The sequence below is a fragment of the Macadamia integrifolia genome, chromosome 2, assembly GCF_013358625.1.
Source record: "Macadamia integrifolia cultivar HAES 741 chromosome 2, SCU_Mint_v3, whole genome shotgun sequence".
Taxonomy (NCBI): domain Eukaryota; kingdom Viridiplantae; phylum Streptophyta; class Magnoliopsida; order Proteales; family Proteaceae; genus Macadamia; species Macadamia integrifolia.
The window spans coordinates 14,955,986-14,965,872 of NC_056558.1; positions in this window are offsets into that span (position 1 = coordinate 14,955,986).

Consider the following 9,887-nt stretch of genomic DNA (forward strand, 5'->3'; position numbering starts at 1 on the left):
TCTTCAGCCACTCCCAATACCAGAATGGAAGTGGGATAGGATTACAATGGACTTCATCACCGGACTACCATGTACACCTAAGGGAATGGACGCGATATGGATGATCATTGATCGGCTTACTAAGACTGCTCATTTCATTCCCATCAAGACCAAGTTCTCTATGGCCAAATTAGCACAACTTTATATGGATAACATAGTGCGCTTGCATGGAGTGCCAGTGCGCATTCTGTCAGAGAGGCGCCCAAGATTCACTTCTAGATTTTGGAAAAGCTTCCAGCATGCCTTAGGATCACAGTTGAATTTGAGTATTGCTTTTCACCCACAGACTGATTTTCAGTCGGAGCGAACCATACAGATATTAGAAGACATGCTCAGGGCATGTACAATGGAAATGTGTGGTAGTTAGGAAGAATATATACCCCTTATGGAGTTTGCCTATAACAACAGCTACCAAGCTACAATTGGGATGGCTCCGTATGAGGCATTGTATGGTAGGAAGTGCAGGACTCCTCTGTATTGGGATGAGGTAGGCAAATGCCGAATGTTAGGACCTGAAATGATACAGATGACTTGTGACAAGGTCGATGTTATTCGAGAACAGATTTAAGCAGCTCAGTCCCGTCAAAAGAGCTATGCAGACACCCACAGAAAAGACATTGAATTTCAACCAGGAGAAAAGGTGTTTCTCAAGATCTCTCCTACTAAGGGATTGCAAAGATTTCATAGAAAGGGGAAGTTGAGCCCAAGATACATTGGCCCATTTGAGATCTTAGCCTGGGTTGGCTCAGTAGCCTACATGCTTGCTCTGCCACCTTCACTTTGGGATGTTCATAACGTATTTCATGTATCCATGCTGAAGCGATACGTCCATGATCCATCTCATGTATTACCCGTGGAACCAGACTATTTAGAAGCTGATATGACCTATACAGAGCAACCAACTAAAATTTTGGACCAAAAGGTGAAAACCCTTTGCAACCGCTCCATCTCCTACGTAAAGGTGTGATGGGAAAATCATTTACTTGAAGAAGCATCTTGGGAGAAAGAGGATGAAATCCAAGCCAAGTACCCTCATCTTTTTGAACAACCAGGTATGCCAATTTCGATGATGAAATTTTCAGAAAGGGGGGTAAATGTAATACCCTACTTCTTAAACCCGGTCTGATTACACGGTTGACCCAGTTTAACCATGCAAGACCCGAACCGGGGAGAGTTAAGGCGGGTTCCTTATGGACCATGATGGCAAGGGTGACCTTAAACACAGGCTGGCTAGACAAGTCCGAGCCAGTGCCAGAGGAGACGGGTGTACCCAAGCCGTGTACATGCACATATCATAAGGCCATGTACGGATAAAACAGGTATGTAGCCGTATATTAAAGCACATACGTATATTATATCTTATGCTGAGAGTGAGATTCGTGCCTAGAGACGAATTCCATCAAAATCTCACTTGCTGGCCAATTTTTGGCCCTCAGGTGGGCGGTCACAGGTGGGCACATCCGCCCACCTGAGTGACCCACCCATAAGGTTACAAGATGTTTTAAAAGGTATAAATAGCTATCTTATGTTTCTGTTTTTCTTTTCTCATTTATGACACTCAGACGTTTGGTGAGAAGAGTAAAGAGGAGAGAGAAAAGAAGGGAAAGAAGAGGAAAACAGAAGGAAGAGGAAGAAGAGATGGATTTCAATGGCACCGAGGGTTGATCTTCCCATTCCTATGCCAGAAGAGTGATTTCCAACACGAGATCTACGTTTAGAGGTGAGCAAAGGCTAGATTCCTTAAACTTCCACCATACCCAAGTAAAACCCTTGATTTGGGTAGAGATTCTTGAGGTCTTGTAAATCCCTCTTGAGATGATGAATCTAAGGTTTAATAGATGATCTATGTATTGATTTTGAAGGATTTGAAGAAGTGTTTACAAGGTTGGAAAGAGCATTGGTGATTTGAAGTGATTTTGGGGTTTTGAAGGAGTTCTTGAGCAAAGAAGGTAAGATGGCTTTCTATTCCTTAAATCTAACCTAGATCTAGGTTAGAACCATCTTATGAGACCTTGAATGTGTGAAGAATGGTTTGAAAAAGCCCCATTTGATTCCCCAAAGGTTGGGAGAAGTTTGGGGAAAAATGGCACTTTCCTGCCAAGACCGATGGGCCAAATGCCCCGCCTAAGGGCACCCACCTAAGAGAGCAAGACCCTCGGGCCCAACCGATGGGCCGATCTGTGGGCCACCCTACCCGCCAGTCTTAGCAGGACCCTCGGGCCCAATCGGTGGGGCCAACCGATGGGCCAATCGGTGGGCCGACATGCCCCCGGTCATGACCGGTGGGTCTGACTGGTGGGTCATGACAGGTGGGCTGTCCGACCCACCCGAGAGGCTCCCAACGTGATTTTTACGTTCGAACGGACCCAAAATAGATGTGCAACCTTGTTTTAGGATTCTAAACATGATTCTATCATTGGATCATGTTAATTTTGATCCCAAAATGGTGAAATGCTAACCCCATTCACTTATGTTAGGTTCACCAACACGTACGCTTCTCGCACCGGATCTCACCCGTACCGAGCGTGAGTCCTTGTACACTACAGGTCAGTGGGGAGAGGACGTTTGGCCTTATTTTAAGGCTTGTTGTGCATCATTCTATTGTATCTAGATTAGCCATGTCATCATGTAAATTATATGTAGCTTGGCCATCGTCACATTATCTTATGCCATGTGTGTTGTGATTATTTTCTCAATGTTAAATGATGATGTGCTTACAAGATGAATGTTGAAATCATTATGCATAATGCATTAATAGACTAGATGCCGTAGTCGGCTTGGAAACGAGAGCATTGGTGGCCTGTGGAATGGGACGCGGAGGCACTATGCAATCGTACTATGTCATATAGGAGCATGCGGTGTAGGATTATCACCTTCCCGTGCTACGACCCTTCCCAACAGGGGTTGAGGTGTTGGGTTACCATTTGGGGAGAAGCAGTGGTCATGGTTGTCGGGTCACTGTGGCGGTTAGACATACGCCTGGCTGGTTATTAGGACAGTCGACAACCCCGGTGGTATATTCAAGAGGGCCAATCGTACTGCTTTTAAATTACTGGAGTCAGCACCTTTAATTTCTGTCATTTAATTTATGTTGAGAGCCGGTGGTCGGCAAGTTTTATTTTTCCGAGTACTCATGATGGGCCTTCTCCGACAGCCCTATGGGCGTATCGTGGGATGGAGTTCGTGACTCTTACCCGGAGTATACGCGCACTGTGGTTGTAGTAGTACTAAACCTGAGACTTAGTAATGTTGATTAGGTGGAAGTGATTAAAATGGATTGCATAGCATATAGTGCATATGGTTGTGATTTGTTGTGTGGACTGCTGTGTGGTCCTTCTTTTCACTTACTGAGATAGTGAGTTCATCCCACGTGTGCATCTCTTTTAGATGATTTTGCAGGTCATCAACCTGAAGAGCACGGGTCGGGCCCCATAGTGGAATTCCCTGAAAAGGATTGGTGGGTCCCCGAGGTATTAGAGCACGGCACGGATTGCTCGTGCGAGGGCTGTGCTATGGGACCACAGCTCTGATGCCGAGCTGAGCTTAACTGTTGATTCCGAGCTGAGCTCTTCTTCCGATACTGAGCTGAGCTCTACCTTTTGATACCGAGCTGAGCTTTGCCTTTGATGCCGAGCTGAGCTCTACTTTTGCTACCGAGCTGAGTTGTACCCTTTATGTTTTTGACGATCTGTACTTGATATGTAAATTGTATTCTTTTGTGTAAATATCATGCCTATGGGCCCACATGTACTTAACTATATATTACAATTTGGGTATCAACTATAATGGAAATATTTACAGGAAGATTTAAGCCTTCCGCTGAACTGATGAACACTTTCTTAGTTGTGTGTATGCTGTGGTTGGATACTGTATCAGATGATCCTGGCAGGTTTGGGTTAACCGGTGTTAACCTGGTCACTGGCCCGATTCTGTGTGAACGGGGTGTGACAGCAACCAACTGGCAGGCCTTCCTGAAGAGGTCTGTGATGATGGAGAAGACTGTGGTAGTTGGCGACTTCCACAAGTTCAGCTTCAGGAGAGGTTCACCGCACTGGGTTGGTAGTCTATCCTCCACATAGACCGTCCATGCTATGAGCAGCTGGTTCGTAGATTCTACTGCAACTTAGAGGTCTCTTACCAATATGGAGAGTATGCGATAACTAGCATGGTGAAGGGGGTGGACATTCAGTTGACTGTGGACACCCTAGCTAGCATTTTGGGTATTTCTTCAGTTGGACAGCATTTCTACAGTCCTCCCAGGAGTAAGCCCGTGGGCCCGTCCTTGAGTTTGGAGACACAGGACCTTATCTATAAGACCATTTGTGGCAGCAGGGAGCATCCGGATTCCGAGATGTCATTTTACCCAGAGGTTCGTGTGTTTGCCCGTTTGGTCCAGTTCAATTTGCTCCCCAGAGGAGGTCATCGGAACCAGGTAGGCTTCATGGCACCTACTTAGCCTTCTGTATTTATAAGGCCTTAGAGGGAGGTGCCGAGCACTTATGCTTGCCTTACGTCATCCTCAAGACTATGGAGCACCATACCTCACACCTCAAGGATGGAGGGTTTCCATATAGTAGGATCCTCACCAGGATCTTTGAGTTCTTTGGGGTGGATCTGTGTGGTGGGGAGGGGAAGACTCCAGCAGATAAGTTTGATAGGGGAAACCTATTGAGGATGGGTCTCCACACACTCATGGATGTACCTCAGAGAGCAAGGGCTCAGAGAGGCAGGGACAGGAGGAATGCCCATAGGGAGGATGTTCCCATGGAGGAGGAGTCTAGTGAGGAGGATGAGGATTATGTTCCTCAATGCGAGGAGGAGGATTTTGTGGATGAGGATATCCTCGAGGAGGAGCCTCTTGACTCGAGAGGTGCTGATCCTGGCTTCACGAGAGCTGCAGGCCCACAGCATAGAGCCCCACCACCTGAGAGTGGTGCATATTATTTTAAGGGCATGATGTCTGCTATGAGGACCTTGAAAGACGAGCAAGATCAGCTGCTAAGAAGACTGGATGAGAGTGCTTCTAGGGAGGAAAACATCCTAGAGAGGTAGGCTACCCTAGAGAGTTCCTTCCTCAGATTGGACGAGGACTTGGATACAATGGCCAATGCCATTTCAGTGGATTTTTCCCGACTTCGGAGGGATGTACAGCTGGTGAACTCGAGTTTCGACTACTACGACCGTCAACTCAACGTTAGCTCGAGACCTCAGAGGAACGGAGTAATAGTATTGGACGATGACGATGATCTTTGAGGACTTAGCTCGTCTGTCTACATCAGCTTCTCACTTGTTTCCATGTTGTTGATCTTACTATATATTTCTTTCTTTTCTCATTCCTTGTACTTTATCTGTAATTGGACTTATTTGTGGGGTGATATGTTTTGATGGTGGCTTGTGCGTGAATTTTGTATGTTTGATAACTTATGTAGTTTAGTTGTGGCATCATTTGCTAATTATGATCATTGACATATATATATATATATATATGTCGTTTATCAGGTGTTTGTGTGAAAAATTTTTTGGAAATCTTGTTTTGCGCCGTTATGCTGTCGAAATTTCGTTCAATTCGTACTTGATGGGTTGTGACATCAATTAACTAATCTTTTATTGTTTCCAAGTAACTTTCTCTCATACATGCCATGAAATGCGTTAACTAAATGCAACCATTATTATTACTTCGCTCCTTTAGCTTTTAACTCCCTTAAAGTTTTTTTTTTACATTTACCCAATCCCATTTCCTATTATAGATTCTATGGGGTCTATATGGTATGTTGTGAGTGAATAGAGCATCACGCTCTGATATCACCGTTGTCACACCCCATTCACATAGAACTGGACCGATGACAGGGTTAACTCCGGTTAACCCAAACCTGTCAAGATCATCTGACACAGTATCCAACCGCAGCATACACACAACTAAGAAAATGTTCAACAGTTCAGCGGAAGACTTAATTTACCTGTAAATATCCCAATATACTTGATACCCAAATTGTAGTACATGGTTAAGTACATGTGGGCTCACAGGCATGATATTTACACAAAAAGAATATAATTTACATATCAAGTACACAAAAGGGATCATCAAAAGAATCATAAAGTAACCCTGTATGGAGTCATTGCTGTGGTCCCACAACACAACCCTCGCACGTGCAATCCGTGTCGTGCCCATAGTCCTCGGGGACCTACCAATCCTCCTCAGGGAATTCCACTGTGGGGCCCGACTCTTGATCCTTAGGCTGGTGACCTGTAAAATCATCTAAAAGAGGTGCACACGTGGGATGAGCTCACTAGCTCAGTAAGTGAAAAGGACCACACAACAGTCCACACAACAATCACAACCATATGCACTATATGCTATGCAATTCATTTTAAATCACATCCACCTAAACAACATTACTAAGTCTTTGGTTTAGTGCTACTACAACCACAGTGCGCGTATACTCCAAGTACGAACTATGAACTCCATCCTGCGATGCCCATAGGGCTGTCGGAGAAGGCCCACTGTGAGTACTCAGAAAAGTAAAGCATGTTGACCACCGGCTCTCAACATAAAAGTAAATGACAGAAAATAAAGGTGCTGACTCTAGTAATTTAAAAGCAGTACGATTGGCCCTCTTGAATATACCACCGGGGTTGTCGACTGTCCTAATGACCAATCGGGCGTATGTCTAACCGCCATAGTGACCCAACAACCATGACCACTGCTTCCCCCCAAATGGTAACCCAACACCTCAACCCCTGTTGGGAAGGGTCGTAGCATAGGAAGATGATGATCCTAAACCGCATGCTCCTATATGACATAGTACGATTGTATAGTGCCACCGCGTCCCAGTCCACGGGCCACCAATGCACTCGTTTCCAAGTCGACTACAGCATCTAGTCTATTAATGCATTATGCACAATGATGTCATCATTCATCACATAATCACAGCATCATTTGACGTTGAGAAAATAAACACAACACACATGTCATAATAATATGAGGATGGCTAAGCTACACATAATTTGCATGATGACATGGCTAGTCTAGATACAATTAAATGAATGCCAAACAGACCTTAAAATAAGGCCAAACTTCCTCTCCCCACTTACTTGTTGTGTACAAAGATTCACGCTTGGTATGGGTGAGATCCGGTGCGAGAAGCGTAAGTTTTGGTGAACCTATCATAAGTAAAAGGGGTTAGCATTTCGCCACTTTGGGGTCAAAACTAACAAGATTTATTGACAAAATCATGTTTAGAAGCCTAAAAGAAGGTTGCACGTCCGTTTTTGGTCCATTCGGACGTAAAAATCACGTTGGGGGCCTCTCGGGTGGGTCGGACAGCCCACCTGCCACAGCCGACTGGTCTTCACAGGTGGGCGGATCGACCCAACTGTCCTGACGCACCGGTCCTAACCCATCGGTCCTGACCCACCGGTCATGATCGGTGGGTAGGTCGGCCCGTCGGTAGGGGCCCACCGGTAGAGGCCAAGGGCCTGCTAGGACCGGCGGGCAGGTTGGCCCGTCGATCGGCCTGCTGGTAGGGGCCCACCGATTGGCCCCGAGGGCCTGTCCTCTCAGGTGGGTGCCCTCAAACGGGCCGTTTGGCCCACCAGTCTTGGCAGAAAAATGCCATTTTCCACGAAACCCTTCCCCAACCTTTGGAGAATCAAATGGGGCTTTTCCAAATCCATTTTCCACACATTCAAAGTCTCATAAGATGATTCTAATCTAGATCTAGGTTAGATTTAAGGAATGGAAAGCCATCTTACCTTCTTTGCTCAAGAACTCGTTCAAGGAATCACCAATGCTTCTCCAACCTTGTAAACACTTCTTCAAATCCTTCAAAATCAACACATAGACCATCTATCAAACCTTAGATTTGTCATTTCAAGGGGAATTTACAAGATCTCAAGGAACTCTACCCAAATCAAAGGTTTTACTTGGGTTTGGTGAAAGTTTAAGAAACATAGCCTTTGCTCACCTCCAATCGTAGATCTCGTGTTGGGGATCACTCTTCCGGCGTTGGAATGGGAAGATCAAGCCTTGGCATTTCTTAAATCCATTCCTTCTTGCTCTTCCTCCCCTTCTTCTCCGTTCTCTTTTCTCCCTCCTTTTCTCTCTCCTGTTTACTCTTTTCACCAAACACCTGAATGTCATAAATGAGAAAATGAAAAACTCATAAATGCTATTTATACTTTCTAAAACAACTAAGAACCACATGGGTGGGTCACTCAGGTGGGCGGATGTGCCCACCTGTGACCGCCCACCTGAGGACCAAAAATTGGCCAACAAGTGGGATTTTGGTGGAGTTCGACTCTCGGTATGAATCTCACTCTCGGCACAAGATATATTTTATGTATGCGCTTTAGGATATGGCTACATACCAGCTTTATCCATACATGGCCTTATGATATGTGCATATACACGGTTTGGGTACACCCGTCTCCTCTGGCACTGACTCGGACTTATCTGGCCAACCGGTATTCAAAGTCACCCTTGCCATCTTGGTCCATAAGGAACCCGCCTTAACCCTCTCCGGTTCGGGTCCTGCATGGTTAAACTGGGTCAATCGTGTAATTAGACCAGGTTTAAAAAGTAGGATATCACAACAGTCAGCAAGTTTGGTGATATATTCAGAGGGCCTATCGTATTGCTTTTATTTTCTACTGTGGTTCGGCCATGATTTACATTTCTACTATAGTTCAGCTACGGTTTGCTTTTTCGAGTGATCACAGTTGACCTTCTTCGACAACCCTATGGGTGTATCGCATGATTGAGAATGTGCCTCGTACCCTAGGCATATGCACACTGTGGTTGTGAGTAGCATGTAACCTATGACCTAATAATGATTGCTTAGGTGAATTAGTTTTAAAATGAATCTCATGCATATAATATCATTTGGATTGAAATTGCTTTTGTGCGTCTTTCTTTCCATGTACTGAGCTAGTGAGCTCACCCCTCGTGTACACACATTTTAAATGATTGTGCAGGTTACTCGGTAGAGAAACCCATGCTAGGTCCCACCGATGAAACCCTAGTGGGGGGTTGGTGGGTCCCAAAAGGATTCAACCACGGAGACGGTTGCCTGTACAAGAACTATGCTGCGGGGCAATAGTAGTAGACTTTAATTATAGTTCTCCTTTTTTATTCTTTTGGCATACACCCCTTTTGTGCTCTTGATAAGTAAATTATTATTTTCTGTGTAAATATCACACCTACGAGCCCACATATAATTAAACTATGTATAACAATTTGGGTATTCGGAGTATATGGGGATTTACAAATATTCATATACAACAAAACTTCCGTTGTATTACAATATTATAATCCTTATTATTTGTGGCTTACTGTGTTGTGGTTACTATATTAGATGAACCTGGTGGGTTATGGGTTACCCAGAGGGAACCGGTCACTGGTCCGATTCTATGGGAATGGGGCGTGATAGATCTTGCAATAGATCTAAGAATAGTACATCTATACAAATATTAATTCCCATTGTTTTGCTTTTGTTTTCTCTTCTACTTCAAATGGAACTTGCAGGTTTTGGCATGTTTTAGTTTATACAGATTTTTGTGAAGAGTAGAAAACTTATTTCAAGTATTCTAGTATTGATGGGGATGACTGAGTCTAGGCATCAAAGCTAGTGCATACATCGACTATAGGTATAAGAGGGGCGATGGCAATGACATTCTCAATCATTACCCTTGTTTCTATTTGTGTTATTATCCAAGTGTAATCTATTAAACATCACTCCAAAGTGGAGGAGATTGGATCCGCTGCTTGTATATATTCACCTAATTGTACAAGTCATCTCCACTTGTCCCATTTTCTACCATTATAAGGGTGAAAAAGGGCATATTTTGTT